At 40.3% G+C, this 15,060-nt stretch overlaps 1 protein-coding gene across 1 annotated transcript in view; it reads right to left on the bottom strand.

The window, feature by feature from the left end:
• SEMA3D (semaphorin 3D) overlaps positions 1 to 6,545 on the bottom strand; it is a 200,307-nt gene extending 193,762 nt beyond the window's left edge. Inside the window, exon 1 of the mRNA XM_033088884.1 lies at positions 6,154 to 6,545. The gene's annotated coding sequence lies outside the window, so the exon portion shown is untranslated. The remainder of the gene's footprint in view (positions 1 to 6,153) is intronic.
• Between the last annotated feature and the right edge of the window lie 8,515 nt (positions 6,546 to 15,060).

Here is a 15,060-nt window from a genome sequence, read left to right as displayed (position 1 = left end):
GTATGCTTGTCTGCATTTTCTAGTTTTTTAGTAATGATCATAAACTAGATCTGTAATGAAAATTATTACTATAAAAATAAAAGATACACACACACACACACACACACACACACACACTTGAGCAAAATTGAAAAGTGTTCCTCCAAATAAGAATAGTATTCATTTTTCATCTGAGTAAACACTTCTTTCTTTCACAGAACAATCATTTCAGATGTGAAGAGCAAATATTTATCTGAAAGTAACAACAATAACATATACCAAAACCCAAGAATGCCTGAATTTCATATGTATGGACTGGTCTTTACAATAAAGATAAAAACAAAAAAAAAAAAAAAACTGATTTTATACATCCCATCAAAGAAAACTAGATTATTTAGACACCATTAGGCATGGACCCAGTTGTCAATACAGTATGTTGAATAAAAGGCTTCTTATGGGCCTACTTAAGCCACTTAAGAGGGTTACTTCTTTTCTGGACATTGTTTTTAAGCAGTCTATACACACTAATAATAAATGTATGCATTATATTATTTCTCTCTTTACTAAGGCAACTCCAGACACTATTTCTATTGAGTAATCCTATTAGTCTAATTTATGTTATTATAATATGATTGAAACTACATATGTTTGACTCATTGATTAGGGACCAGTAATATAAGTACCAAAATCCTTAACGTATGATACTACAATCCTTAAAATCCGTTTAAGATATGCAAAAGATTGGCGAAAGAGGAGACTTAGTAAAATTCATAATTAATAATGGAAAAATAAATTGAACATTTATATGATGATAGATTAATAATGTTACCTTCATATAGCTATACTATTTTATTTCCATAAAAGCAATAGGACTACATTTCTCTTAAGATGCTCAATAATGAAGACCTTTTTGCTTACTTTATTGATTTTGGTTTTGATAGTAAGGGTCCCACTTAATGAGCTTAATTCTAATTAGAAAATATAGCAAATGTTTCTATTTTGCCTGTAATTCACTAGTAAAACTCACGAAGAGAACACATTATTAACCACCAGTTTTAAAAATATAAAATGCTGAAGTTTTTTAAAACTGGAACATTATGGAACACACAAACATAAAGTAAGTCCTAATTTTTGAAGCAGAAGACATATCCTTAAAGGGACGATAGATTCATATTCAGAAAGATGAGAACTTTTCTATAAATCCTTGGTCACTTAATTCTCGGTTTATTTTATACATTTCTATGGAAGGGTAATATTTGTAGGTTATTAAGCTTTGCAAAAGGACATGCTAATTTACCAGTGAAAGGTCAGCAAGCTGGTTAAAGATATCCTAGCTCATAATTATCGGAAATTGTTAAATATTATTAACATGGAGATAAATGATCAAATATTAATGAAGATAAAATCATCAAAACCATTTCAAATTTAAGTATGAAACAGTATATTTCATTATATATTCCAGGTTTTTGATGCACTGCTTATCTGTTTTTATCATTTATGTTATAAATATATAATAATTTAAGTATATCTCAATATTATTTAAATTTCAAAATAATCTCAAAGGTGTTGCAGTTGCTTATCAGTGTATTTCTTGTTTATAAAGAATTTTGCTTAAGCTATATCCTTCTTCCTAATTATTATTTGGGTAGGTATTATCTAGTCAAGGTGAACAATGTGGACATACATGTTATGTGATTCTCATTTATTAATTGGGTCTTCAAGAAATTAAAAAACAAAATAATAACTTTTTGTAGCATGCAACTTTTTACTAAATATTCTTATATACTCTATTTCACATGATCGTTACAGCGCTCCTGTATGTGATACATTATGATAAAATACTCAGCATCTCACCACTTTTTTCTGTGAAAGGGTAAAACTCAGATATAGAAGAAAACTCTCCTTCCTCAAATCTCAGAGAAAGTAAAGTATAAAACCAAAGATCTTTAATCTGACCTTTTATAGGTAATAAATAAATTCAAAATCATTCTATTAACTGCTTAGATAATTAATTAGACTTCAATATGTGTTAAGTTTCTAGGCTATGTTTAGCATATACTCATCTGAAGGTATAAAACTTTAGAGAAGACAAATTCCTTCCTTCAAGGGTCTTATGATCTAGTCAGGAATCATAAACGACAAAAGTAAAGAAGAAAACAAATGACTGAAAATTAGAATATCAGCTAGAAAGACATAATGAAAATATAAAAATAAAAAGGGATTTGGACCAAGGTTGCTGGGAATAAGGCAATATTTTTTTAAACCAATGAATGTGACAATGTAACAACGAATGCGACTAACAAATTTTGCCGGTGGTCACTGATTATTATTACTGTTGTTACTACTTATTTCACAAATGTGAATATTTCTTTTTCCTTTCACGGAATATGTTATTGAGTGTTGAAATACTTATTACTTTATTTGAGTAATCTATATAGCTCCAGGTATTTATGGAAAGAATAATAACTTCCAAATAGTGCTATGGTTTCTCTTATTTATTAAATAAATCATGTATTAATTGACAAGAATCCTTCCCAATGAACATATGTCATCAAAGCACTATATCTCCCAAACAGAACAGTAAAATTCAGAGTCACATTGTTTTTTCCCAAAATAATGAACTATAACAAGCAATCTGAAGACATACTAACATTCATTAAAACAGAACCAATTGGAATATGTTCCCCCTTGAGACTGAGAAGTTGATATTCCAATTACTTCATAAAAATGGGGATGACCATTGACCAAGTAACTTTGTACAAGCAGTAAACAAACTCCAGGCTACAGAAACACCTTCCAATTCCAGAAGATATCTTCAAAGACACTTTGAGGTCTGTGATAAATCTGTTGATAGTTAATAAATGCCCATGCAATGGAATGAAAATATAGTCTGAAGGATAATAATTAAACTTCCTATCTTGATTTAACAGCAATCCCAAACAATATATTTCCTGCTTTTAGAAAAGAAAAAATGTAAGAGTAATTCAGCTCAGTGACTCAAGTTGAGATCTATAGTTGATCTGTTAGCCTGTCATTGGAAACAGTGCATGTGCTTCCTCTGCTTTTGTAATTGTTTATATTCTAGACCTTCCGTGCCACTAAAAATAATTCCCACTCCAACCCTACCAACCCTCCCCCACCAAACATACAAACACACACACACACAAAAAAAAGATTACAAATTTAGTTCATCTTTGTGCATTTTTCACAGGCAAAAATATAAAGCAAATTCTTTAAGAAGTACCTATAAAGGCAGTTCTGCAAGAAGGCAAAAGAAAGACCACATAATTATTTCTGTACCTTTCACCCTTAGTTTGTGTTAATTCTGGTTGCCTGATAACTCCAAAACATTTCACATTGCCAGACATTTTCCCTTGACCTCCCTCTCAGAAAGTCAGCAGGAAGGTAACAGAAGTCAAATCATTACTCCTCCTAAATGAATTGGCAACAGACTCTTACAAAGGTAAATCAGTGGTGCTGAAATATGAAGTAAGTTTTTGGGTATTTGGGTCATGGAGGCAAATAAGTAGACTAAGGAAAACTTCATTAGTCTCAGGAAATTTTCTCAACACAGCATGGGGTTACTAGTTGACAAAACACGTTTATTTTGGTTTCATTTTTTCCTTTACAAACATTATTTAAGCCACTAATAATTCTTATAAGCTACAATAAGACATTTATAAATATAGATTATTAATATGTGCATGTGATTCTTGGCCTGCAGACTTGTTGTGGCCCATACCTATCCTCAACTATGGATCCATTTAAATTCTTGGGTGTTCTCCCCCTGTAAATTATAATATACAGATATTATAAAGGTCCTTCAAGTGCGGTCGTAGAAAGCTGCCTGACGTCCCTGAAAGGTGACCCACATCCAGGTAATACAGTTCCAGTCTCTCCTCTGCCCCTCACTAGCTTATATTTGGACATCTCTATTAACACCTTTACATCTCATCATTCTCATCTCTAAAATGAGAATAACGGCTTTGTCTATTCTCCTAACCATCAATACCATTTTGAAGAATTATGATTCTTTCTTAAGATTGCAAAAGCCAAATGGGACACCACCCATTTCTAACTCTGTATCGCTGCTTTTTTCATCAAAAAGAAAAAAAAAAGGAGAATAATGACACTTTCTGTAGTATTAGTGGTAATATCAATGGTGATAATGTACAAAGCGCCTGGGATGCAATATGTGTTTGATAAACGTCCCTTTCCTTCTCCACCAATTTTCCATTTCACAAATGGGCAAATTCCACTTGAAATGTTGCCAGTCCAGATCAGTACCGTTTTATTGTAGCTCAGCTACCTCTTGACCTTATTCTTATCTCTTTCCTCATCACTTTCCTGTATTTCCTGGCCTTTCTCTTCCAAGGGCCAAGGTCTTTTCCCATCTCCATGACCTGGGCCATCACTTTGTAGTCTGTCAGCGATGGCTCCTCTGGCCAACTTTAGCTGCTGGGACAAACCAAAGCGATTCCAAGGCTGGACCGAGTTAAAGCAACTTCCGCCGGGGGCTGCGCACTCCAAACCCGACCCTCACTGCTCATCCTCCTTGCTGTCTGGCCTCGGAGCAGCGGGGAAAGCAAAGGCATCACTGGAGTGATGACAGTGGCTCTCTCCCTTCCCCACCCTTTACATTTTTTCTTTCCACGTGCAGAACCCGGAAGGCTGTGACCGCTCTTGCCCTGGCGGTTGCCACGGTTACACAACAGCAGCACGCGACCCAGGAGGGTCCCATCTCCTCTGCCACCCCTCAGCCTTTTCCTCCCCGTTAGCGATCCCCCCCAACGCCCTCAAGCACACATACACAGACACACAAACTCACTGTCAACAGGAGAATCCTTTCCTGCTAAACATGAGACTTTAAATCCCTCCCCTCACCCCCACCGCAGATCTCTTCTTTTGCTTGTGCAAACAGCACTGAGAAGCAAAGGAGGAATGGAGTGGGGAGGGGGTGTGTGGAAAAAGAGTCCTTGTAGGGTCACTTGCTTTTGATTATGGCTGCACTAAATAGCTAAAAGCTCGCCCATTTAATTCTGATCTCCGTAACACGGAATTCGGGACCTCAGCGGTCCCAGCTGTTGGGCGTGCGGCTCCTGTCCAGTCCCCTGGATACTATCCTGCAGGCGAGAGCGTGGTGTCTCCTCCTCCTGTCAAGTCCCCTCCGCGCGCTGGGACTGAAGCTGAGTAATTCAGCTGAAGTGGTTGGACGCCTGTCACGAACAAGGGGAATCCGCCAGTGCTGAAAACGGCGCGGGCGCAACCAGGGCAGCCCATTAGCGGGTCAACTCGGGGAGCGTAGGTAGGGAGCCAGGAGCAAAGTCCCGGGATTGGGGGCGTACATTCATTCACTCACGGGATGAAATTTCCAGTCCGAGTTAAAACCCGGCCTTTCCCGGGCGAGTCCAGCTGAGGGCTACCCAGGGCTGTCCCGATCTAGCAAGAGTGTTTTTGCCGCAACCACATTTCCCAGACAGCCAGCTCTGTGGCTGGGGTCTGAATCCAACTTTTCCCTCTGGGTTCAGAAGGATGCACGCTTCCATCCGACCTACCATCGCGACTCCCTCCCAAGGAAAACGGCCTCGTCCATCCCTCCCCAAAAGCACCACCACAAAAACAATCCTGACCGTCTCCCCGTCCTCTCCTCCAGCCCAGTGGGAAAAGGATAAAATGCCCTGCTCTAGTCCTCCCCGGACGGACCCCACCAACGCGTCTCCAAATGAACCTGCAGCCGGCAGAAACCACCAGGCAAGTTCAAACGCGCTCCCTGCCTCCTTGGCCCGCGAAGGAGCAAGGAAGCAAAGGAGAAGTTTCTGGGCGCGTGTGGGGAGGAAAAGTTTGCGCGGTGCTGGCCGCCCAAGGAGCTCCAGCTGAGGAGGCGCCCGCCACGGCCGCGAGGTGGGACTCCGCCCCGCCGCCACGCTGTCCCAGGCGCGGCGCGCAAAGGCCGGCCGCTCCGCAGCTCACGGATGCGCCGACGGCTCCCCGCGCGCCCATGCCCTGTCCGCTCTCAGTGCTTTTTCCGTCCCAGGAAGGTTCCTAGTGTCCCGGCCGCTCAGCATCCTCACTTTGGACCCACAGCCACCCCCAAATACAGTCACCCCTGCTTAATACCGCGGCCCCTAGCGCGCCCTCCCACTGGAGTAGCAGGTGACCCGAAACCAGCCTTACCTGCCGCGACCTTTTCTCGCCCTCTCTCTTTGCCTGATGGCCCTTCAGAGAGAGAGGAAGGGGATGCAGGATGTGGGCGTGCGAGGCGGTGACTCCCCGGCCAAGGCGCGAGCTCCTCTGAGCCGCTGCCCTGGCTGAGCCGCGGAGCCGCCGGCGGCCCTGCTGGAGCGCGCAGGCTGCGGCCGCAGAGGCCGGGCCGAGAGGCAGGGGGCGCTGCTGGCCCCAGAGCGCTGCCGGGACCGACGGAGGGCCAGGCAACAGTTGGAGCTTTGGGAAGGCGAGGGTGGTGAGGAAAGGCACGCTCCGAGCAGAAGGACGGCTTTTAAGTTTGTGGTGTGACCGCAGCAGCTGTCCTGGGAGAGACTCAGTCTTTCTAAAACGGGGATGCTCAAAACGCCGGGGATTACCTCTCCCCTTCCGATCTCCTCCCCTAGCCCTCGGCCCCCCCGCCCTCTGCGCACACCAATCCTCCCCAGCGGCAGACGTCCATCCCTGCCGGCGTGCGGGCTGTCAGCAGCGTGGATTGAATGTAGCTCCCGCCGCGCTAAGGGATGTTTTTCCGGACAGGGCACTCTGTAAAACAACCTCTGACGTCTGAGCCTGCACGTCTGAGACGTGACTTAGGATCTGTTTTATTCTATACCATGAAGTCTCTAAGAACCTCCGGCGGAAGAAATAGGACAAAGTTTGTCATAAAAATTCTAAGTCTCAAAAGAGTACCTGTGTTCCAGTATGTGAAACCTCAATCCACTGATTCTGGCCTTGAAAGAGCAGGCCTGAGGATGAGTGACACACACAGGAAAGACCAAGATGAGGACAAAAAAAAAAAAAAAATCAAAACATGAAGTTGTAAGTCTCCTTTCCCCTGTACCTCATACCAGCTCAATAGGGATGTGTCACCTATTTCTATTTAAGGAAGTTTTCTTTGTAGATTTGTACACATCTTGGTCATACAACAGAAAACATGGAAGTATATGGGGACCTGGAGGGGATCCACATTTAGAGAAGCCTAGAACTTAACACAATTTGGAGGTGAGGTTTTTTTTTTAAAAAAAGTAAAGCAGAAATAGCATAATTCTACAGATTTTGCGAAAACATATGACCATGAGAATTTATTGTCTGGCTTCCCTGTGGGACATGGAAAGGGCCTGTGCAAGTGATGACTCCTGAAGCTTGAGCCTTGTTAGCTGCATGGTAAATCCTGTGATTGGAACTCTAGGTCTATAGCCACACACCTTTCACTTATTAGTGCCAGATATAAAGCTGACTTGAGATAGAGCCATAGGAAAAAAAAAAAAAAAAAAAAGTAGCCACGGAGGCCTGCATTTGTCTGCTTGATTTAAGAGCATAGCTTGTAAGGTCCCAAAGCTCCCTTGGAGAATGACAAGGGGTGTTTTGGTTTGGGAATAGTGAGCAGACAATGGCAACAATGGAAGAAGTAGAAAGGGGGTGGGAGAGAGACTCTTCATTCAGCCTCCTCTCAGCAGAAGGCTGAGGACCACAGAAGCTGAATGAGTCATTTTAAGTTACAGATGGTTGGTGGCAGAGCCAGGCTTAGGAGAGACTCAAGTTTCCTAACTGGGACCAAGGTTTTTTCCCTGTGTCTCATGCTACCCCATCTCTATAACCTTGGTTTTGACTGTCAACCAACCAGCCCCATAATTTTCCTCTTTGGATACAGGAAAAGTTAAATCCCTATAGACGATTTCACCTATGGCAACTTTTTTTTTCCCTGAATGCTTTATAGTCAAGACTATACCACTCATTTTGTAATCAACCATACCGTTGGTGTGTTGATTGCATTTCCTTATTTTTATATTCTTTTATTTGTTAATGTCATTGCCCCTCAATCCAAATTGCAAGGTCATTGTGAGAAAATACCTCTTTTGTCACTGCATCGCTTAGGGTTTTGCACGTGGTGGGTCCATGATGTGTATTTTTTTTAACTCTCTATTTACTAATTTTCTAATCATTTTGTCAGTTTATTGCCCAGATTATTGTTTAACTAGAATTGTGGTTAACTTTGGGTTTTCCCTTTTTCCCTCCTGTGTAATTCCTAGTCCACTGTACTCAAACCAAACATCTCCCTTTTTGTCATGCGTTAGGGTGTCATGCAGAGTCTCAGCTTCTGCTCCCCTCATAAGGATATGGTGAGGCCAAAAAGGAACACCCACAGAGCCATAGGTGGGGGAATCATATCACTATATTCTCTCTGGTGGCTGGGTTGGAGGCACAGGAAGCAGGAGCCACAGGATCCACAACCTGCCAACCGCTTCTCTGCCAACCAACCAACACCACTTACTAGCTGTAATCGGCCATCCGCAATCTGCCCTGCTAATTGCAATCCAGCATACTAACTGCAATCCGTGCTTGCCAGCCACAATCCACTGCTAGCTCAGCCACCATCTTCTTGCTAACCCCCACTTCCTGCTAGCGTAGCCACGGAAGTTATATTAGTGGCCAATGGCTCACTGGTTACAGCTGACGGCCAACTAGCCACAGCTGATGGCCATCCAATCATAGTTGATGGCCATTTACTACCTGAGCCAGCACCTTTCCATGTGAGGCCGAGTGCCTGGAAACTGCACTCCTGGCTCTGTCCCCACACTTTTGCCAAGATTTTAAGCTTTTCCACAAAGTTCCTATAGAATCGATCATGCCCTCCTATTTTCCCAAAGCACTATTATAAGCCCTTTTCATGTTATATCATATAGTTTTGTATGTGTCTGTATCCCATACAAGAGTTTGGCTATTTTGTGTCTTTGTTTCCCCAGCCCCTAAAACAATGTTTTTGAATACGTATTGAACTGATATAGCTTGAAGTACCCTGACTTCACCTTTAGACTGTCTTTACTAGGGCATCCTGAACATATCGTGAGGAGACTGGTTTCTGTGCTTTTCTTCCTTTTAATTACTCTGAGCACACAGCAGGCAGAATCAATTGCACAGCACAAAGTTGTGATGAATGGCCTCAGTCGTGTCCACGGCTTTGTAATCCTCAGGGTACTTGTTTGAGTGTCTTGCATATGTTAGGTGTTTAAGAAGTAGTTGTGTGTTAAATGAGTTCATGAAAACAGTGACTATGATGATGATAATCAGTCACTGAATTTATTTTTAATTATCTACTAACTGTTCAGGATCCCACCAGCATGGTTTTTACCGTCCTACGAATTTGAGATTTACTGTCATCAAAAGCAAATCGGTAATCTGTCCTGTCGGACTAGTACCTTGTCTGAGTCCTTACAATAACATCCAGTGGGAAGTCTGTTTTACATTAAGTTTTGTTAAAATGTTAGCTGTATTATACAGTTTAGCTTATCTCCAAGGGTGACTATTTGAGATTCAACAAGTGATCCTTAATTACACTGAAAAAGATGTGCATATAATCTGTTAGAACTACCTAATACTGCTATACCTTTTTCAGTTCGAGGGGGAGAAAACGAAGAAGAAAGAAAAGGAAAAAGAAAACAAAGAACTTTCCAGGTGCTTGGAAAATGTGTTGAATAAGTAAACTTGTCTTGAGGATCCGGTCACTTCCCCTGTGACATACCACCCCTTACCCATCTCCCTTAGGGCTCACACATAGAATCTGAGTAAGTTATTCTTACTCTATGGTAGTAGTTACATGTTAGATCTGTGAAATACACTATTTCTCAAAGGATCATATTAAAATACTAAATGAAACCAAAGAATTAAGTTCTAATTGTAGAATTTCAAAAATCATCAATCCATGTTGGGAGCTATAAGGGGAAGTCAGCAGGGATGTTGTCACGCAGGGTGTCACGCAGGGTGTCACGCAGGGTGTCACACAGTGTCTCTGCTCCCGCTCCCCACATAAGAACGCAGGACATGGTGAGGCCGAAAAAGAACATCCACGGAGCCATAGGTAGGGGAGTCATACCACTATAGTCTCACTGGCGGCTGGGTTGGAGACACAGGAGACAGGAGCCACATGATCCACAACCCCCTGTCTACTTCTCTGCCAACCAACCTCACTTGCTAACTGCAATCTGCTCTTGCTAGCTCAGCTACCATCTTCTTGCTATCCCCCATTTGCTGCTAGCGAAACCATGGCAGTTATATTAGCGGCCAGTGACTCACTGGTTACAGCTGACGGCCAACTAGCCACAGCTGATGGCCAGCCAATCACAGTTGATGGCCATTTACTACCTGAGCCAGCACCTTTCCATGTGAGGTCGAGAGACTGGAAACTGCACTCCTGGCTCTGTCCCCACTGATGTGCAAGAGTAGAATGGATATATTCTAGGCTTTCTCAACTCCACATATAGCTACCTCTGCTCTGCAGACAGGAGAAAGATAATTACTGGGCCCACAATTTAAATCTAGCAGGATCTCAGAGGCTTTGGCTGTACTTGCAGCAGAAGGTACTGGCCTGTAGTTCTTTTCCAACAAAATCTATAGTCCTACTATCCTATTTCTCCGTGCAGTCTGCTATTCAAAAAAAAAAAGGGGGGGAGGTTGTGTAGTACTTTGGTAAATTTAAAGGGGAAAAAAGGTTAGATAGAAGAGATTGCAAAGTTCCATGCACAGGTACACAGAAAATGGAGCCACAACACTAAAACCAAGCCATTTAGTGTTCACCTATATAAAACTAGTTATACCTCGGTCATACATTATAATCAATACTACTTTGTAAATGTTTTCCCACACATTAACATATCAGTAACGATAGACAAATGTTATATGTTAATTTATGTCTAATTGGAAAGTGATGGCATGAGTTGAAAGGAGCACACTTAATCTTTTATCAGGTATTTTCCCCTTATAAACTTCAGATATTTTGTTTTTTCCATCTGTTTCATTTGATTATGGCAATCCACTCATCACCGGATAATTAGGTAATTACATATTAAGATCATTAGATCATGTTTAGTGGTTGAAAAGAACACACCTGACTTTTATCTTTATTTCAATATTAATTACACATGCATGGAACTCTCACAACTAAACCGATCTGTTTCTCATCATCAAATAAAAACAGAAAATAGTTTATGGTTAGTAAATCGAAATGTAAAACTGTCAGAACTTTGCTTAATGTCTTTGAGTATTAAACTCTGATAACATCATAAATAATCATAAACATACAAAGTTAGGAGAAGCCTCAGAGACCTTCTAGCCCTCCCGTTATGCATGATGAAACCAAGGTCAAGAAGACGGCGTGATCACCCAGCTCCTTCTGCCTCCTGCCTCGATGCCATTTACAATACAGCACCCTGCTATAGAAACTTTTCTTGGAAAAAAAAAAAATCAGCTATTTTTCAAAACCTTTCCAAGCTAGAATCTTAAGGTTATATTTACTTAGCTGGGTTGGGGTGTGGTGAATAATTAAATTCAGCAGGAATGCACTTCAAAATAAAAATAAAAACACAACCCAACCCCTTTGGCCTAAGTCCTGAGACCTCAGAAAAGAAAACCTCCTTGTCTATGAACGTTCTTTCGAGGTTGGAATGGCTTTCGTTGCCTGATACAGGAGTCCACATAGCTGTTGCAGAATGGTGAGTTTAAAGTCAAATAGTGACTTTAAAAAATACAAAAACAAAAAATAATGTTCTTATAGCAACAAGCAATCCCCAAGGAAGTATCTTAAAGAAAAGTAAACAACTTTCCTATACATCATATTTAAAAAGTACCATTTTAAAGTTTGCTTTTCTTAATACCGCATACCACCATCACCCCACCCTTAGAGCACACTTTAGACACAATGTGTTCTTCTAAGAAAATGGGGGAAGGGAGGGATTCCTATGATCCCTAATTAAGGCAAACCTTATTTGTATAAGGGTGATGAAACCAAGAAAAATATGCCCTCTTGTGGCTTATTTGTTCTAGTTCACAACTAATCAACAGTACTCTATTATTTCCTGAAACTCAAGCATACCTATATTCCAAGTGGATTCAACTATTCCTTTGTGTAGTAACTGAAAAGAACAGGTCCGTGCAGACAGCAGGAAGGCATTCCAAGACTTCTGCTTTGTTCAAGGTCATAAGCAGCTGCTTAGCCACAAGGAAATCAGTATTCCTAAAAACAGGGGAAGATTATCCAAAATATCCCACAAATTCTCACAGATATTATAAAAATACCTTCTAAATAAATGCATTAGATAGAATTTCTTTCCTAAATAGTGAGGTTTGTTTTGGACAGATTTAAACCATCAGTTTCCATAAACAGAAGAAAGTTCACGATTTCCTTTCCTACTGTATTTGTTCCTCTACGATTTCTTTAACGGTGGATGATGTTAAGTTTTCCATTTTAAAAAGTAAAATATAAGGTAAAGCAGTTAGAATGCTGATTTTCATTCTGCGCATATTTTTTTCTCTGCTTTCCCCCTATTTTATTCAGAAATGAGGATATAATAAATGTTACATCCTATGATTTGCAGATACAATTAATTCCATGATACCACAAAAAAATACCCACGATGTTTTCCTAAAACAGCAAAATGGAGATGAGATGGGTTTAGTGGGAAATGAGTTCTGCTGATCAAGAGAATGACTTTCAAGTAACTATGGTTTAAATAACTTAGTAATGAAGTGAATGTTAAAGGTTTAAAACAGGCCAGTTTGCTAAATCCTTAATCCAGTTATAATAATTATTATGAGTAACACCCTTATTATCATTTTACTTAAAAAGAGACTTAAAGGGACTTAAATCACACACTTTTCCATTTATTGGGCCCACTTATGTATGAAGTGGGCCAGTGGGCCATTTCCTAATCTGCACCTTTACTTGAGCAAGTTGCTGCGGAAATAGATCAAATTGTGTCTTACTTACCTGCTGCATTGGGCATGATATTCCAGTGCATATTGGTTTACTAAAATGTGATTCTTTGGGGATGGGCTAGTGAAAAGTATCTCTCTGCAGTGCTGGAGTTAGAAACACCTGACCTCGTTAGAAACACCTTTCTACCTGCAACTACCAGAAACTACCATCATCTGCCTCATTCAGAGAGCCAGAAGCATACAGCATTTTCTGTTGCTCTTCAGTATTGATCTGCAAATGTCTTCTGTTGACTAAATCTAACCAAGAGCCAGATGGTAAAGTAGTACGACATGTAATGTTTCAGATTCCCAGGCCCAGATCGAGTACAGAAGGCAGATTGTGGGGTTCAGAAATAATGGTTAAATAAGCAACACCAGCCCATAGTTCTACCTGAAAGCAGAAAATTGAACTCAGCTGTTTGCAGGTAAACTCAGTGAATTAGTGATCCCTCTATTTAAAATTCTAATAACATTACATTCCAGAGTTCTGCAATTTTTTTTTTTACTTTCTCTCAAATGTGAGTATTTAGAAAGGGCTTAAATCAATCTAGTAGTTGAAAGAAGAAATATTAGTTTGCTAGGGCTGCCACAACAAGTACCACACAATGGGTAGCATAAACAACAGAAAAACAACAGAAATTTATTTTCTCATGGTTCTGGAGGGTAGGCATCTGAGATTGATGTGTTGGCAGGGTTGGTTTCTTTTAAGGACTCTCTCCTTGTGCCCTTGGCTGGTAGAGGGCCGTCTTCTTCCAGGGTCGTCACATAGTCTTTTCTCTCTGTGTATGTGTGTATCTTTATCTCCTCTTCTTATAAGGCATCTCTCACATGGGAGTAGGGCCCACCCATATGACCTTATTTTACCTTAATGACTTCTGCAAAGGCACTATCTCCAAATACAGTCACATCCTGAATGAAGTACTAGAAGTACTAGGATTTCATCATATGAATTTTTTAACATCAACTTCCCAGAATAGTCAAATTTTGTATAGCTCCTGAGTAGGGATAATCTGGTTTTTCATCTATTCTCTTTGTTATCTCTTATTAGTGTCATGTATTTTAGTACTCAGGATTTGCAAACTTGAAAACAAACCTACATTTTTTTGTGCAAACACAAAGGCTTGCCTTTTGAAACCCTGCTAGGAGATTTAAGAAGTCTACTTGGAAATCTTAAGGATGAAAGTTGACTCTTTATTTCATTGCATTCCTTTAGGTCTTCCTTTCAATTATGACCCTGTTAGGACATAGGTTGCTAGTGACTCACTGATGGGTCCTAAGGTAACCAAGAACTGCTGAGGTAAAAAATTTGTACCCCCAAATTAATCTGGGGAACGTAATTTGGTGGTTACCAGAAGGTAAAGGGGTTGGGGGGTGGGGGATGAGGGTGAGGGGGATCAAATGTATGGTGATGGAAGGGGAGCTGACTCTGGGTGGTGAACACACAGTGTGATTTATGGATGATGTGATACAGAGTTGCGCACCTGAAATCTATGTAGTTTTGCTGACAATTGTCACCCCAATAAATTAAAAATAAAAAATAAATAAATAAATAAATGATGTATTATAGAATTGTACACTAGAAACCTATATAATTTAATAACCAATGTCACCCAATAAATTTAATAAAAATTAAAAAAAAAATTTTGTACCCCCAAAATGTTCTCCTCAAAATATATCCTATGTAAAATCAAAGATGGTATTTAAAATTATGAGACAAAGATAATAAGTAATTATTATAATACTTAAGTAAATATTGAGAAAATTTAGCACATTTTCTTTTACAATATTCCCCCAAATAGAATGTTTTCGTTAACATTTTAAACATAAAAATGAACCACCAGGTTTTACAAATTTTGGAGAATCGGCATTAAAATAAAAGTAACTAGAACCATACTTCACACCTATACAACAATAATTACAGGTGTATTTCAGATCTGAAAATGAAAGGTAAAACAGTAAATCTCTTAGCAGAGAACACAGGAGAACACCTTCACACTTGGAGTAGACAAAGATGGGTTGAACAGTATACAAAACTGTTAACCATAAAGGAACAACTTGATTAACTGGACTGTATTAGGTAAAAACTTCCTGGCCATCAAGACACCATTAATAAAGTAAAAGTCCAAGATC

The sequence above is a fragment of the Rhinolophus ferrumequinum genome, chromosome 20 (assembly GCF_004115265.2).
Source record: "Rhinolophus ferrumequinum isolate MPI-CBG mRhiFer1 chromosome 20, mRhiFer1_v1.p, whole genome shotgun sequence".
NCBI lineage: Eukaryota > Metazoa > Chordata > Mammalia > Chiroptera > Rhinolophidae > Rhinolophus > Rhinolophus ferrumequinum.
The sequence above is the reverse complement of the archived record's forward strand: the minus strand, read 5'-3'. Positions and strand labels throughout refer to the sequence as shown.